Genomic DNA, 1,983 nt, shown 5'->3' on the forward strand with positions numbered 1-1,983 from the left:
GTAAAATGTTCTTTGTCTAAAATAAATCACTGCACACAAAAAATCATTGCATTTGACTCACACAACCTCAGTCACTTACTCACCTTGTCCACTGTGTGTGCCTCTCTGTGACATAAGTTAAACATCTAGCTGGCTAGCTCATCATGTCTCAGTCTAAACTGTACACTCAAAAATACAGAAAGCAGTGGGAATCCTGAATTCAAAGGCTGGTTGAAGCCGTTTATTTGGAGATGATACACGAGCATACTGCCTGTACTGTAAGGCTGATTTCTACGCCAAACTTGGTGATGTAAAAAAACACATGACAACTCAGAAACATACTCAAAAGGCAAGAGGCCTTATAACAGTTCCATCCAAAACAAGCTGCCATTTATGGTTAAAAAAATTGACTCTGCAAAAAAGGCTGAGGCCACCATGGCATTAGCTATCGCTAAACACTGTTCTATGCTGGCATGTGATCACATTGGAGAAGCATGTAGATCTGCTTTCTCAGACTCCACTGCTGCTACCCACTTCAAAATGCACTTGACAAAGTGCACATAAATTATTAATGGTGTTCTAGCACCATACTTTCTGAAAAAGTTGGTTGCAAATGTGGGTGACCAGCGTTTCAGCCTTCTCCATGAGTCCACGGATGTAAATGTTTCAAAGTACCCGGAGGTTGTGATAAGGTACTTTAGTGACACCAAGCAGACAATTGCATCAACATTTCTGGGGCTTGTTGAGTTGGAGGGAGGAGATGCCAAATCCATAGCCCGTGCAGTTGTGGCTTTCCTCGAGTTGTCTTAAAAAAGAGAAACTCCTGGGGATGGGGACTGACAATGCCTCTGTTATGACAGGGATTAACAAAGGGGTCCATAAAGTGCTGAAGGAGGCGTATGGCCTCAAATATCTGGTTCTTATTCGCTGTGTGTGCCACTCTCTGCAGCTTGCTGTAAGTCATGCTTCCAATGACATCATCCCCCGTAGTGTGGAGTATTTGGTTCGAGAGACTTATAACTGGTTTTCAGTGTCTCCAAAGCGCTGGGAGGCCTACAAGGCCATATATGAGACCATCAACTGTGAGGAGAAACCTTTACAGATAACCATACGTTGGCTCTCCATTGAACCCGCGGTTTCATGCATTTTGGACCAGTGGTAGGAGCTTAGGCTGCATTTCGCAGTCACCAAGTCCAGTGAACACTGCTACATGGCTGAGGTTTTATACTCCATGTACAGTGATCCTCAAAACATATTGTATCTGACTTTTTTGAAGTCAGTGCTGGGTGAGGTATAGTTGGCCATTAAGGCTTTTGAGGGAGAGAAAGTAGATCCTCTTAAGCTACTTGACAGCTTGGTTAGCCTGATCATGTCTGTGAGCGGCAGGGTGCTGAATCCACTGGCAAATGTTGATGTACTCAAAGGGCCAATAGATGGATACATCAGTCCCAAACAATACCATGGTTACCTTTTTGAGTCAAAGGCAGCTGAGCTCCACCTTGCGCCTGAGGATTAAAACAATGTCTGAAAGTGGTGTGTAGCCTTCACCATATCCCTCACTAATGAGTTGAGGGTGAGACTGCCAGACAACATCGAAGCACTGCAGTACATGTCAGTTTTTAATGTGGAGGAAACTCTAAAGCACAATAAGAGCCCTGGAGAAATATAAGAAATAGCCAAGATTGTCCATTAATGGCGTGCCATCCATTTTAGTAAATGGAATGAGACAAAAACACACGGGGCTTGTTGGCAACACTGAAATTATGCAGTTTACAGATGAAATTATGCAGTTTGCAGGCTACAGATGAAAAGTTATGATGCACTTCACAGTATGGTGAAAGTGTACGTTGATGAGCTTGATGCTCCTTTCCAATAAATATCGAGGGAACATAACATAATAATTTCCCCTCATCCATTTACTCTTGCCGAATGAACGAACGAGGTGTTTCAGATCGTTACACGTCTGTACAAGCTGTGTCTCAACGTTACAATTTTGAACACGAC

This window comes from Oncorhynchus masou, chromosome 18 (genome assembly GCF_036934945.1).
Source record: "Oncorhynchus masou masou isolate Uvic2021 chromosome 18, UVic_Omas_1.1, whole genome shotgun sequence".
NCBI lineage: Eukaryota > Metazoa > Chordata > Actinopteri > Salmoniformes > Salmonidae > Oncorhynchus > Oncorhynchus masou.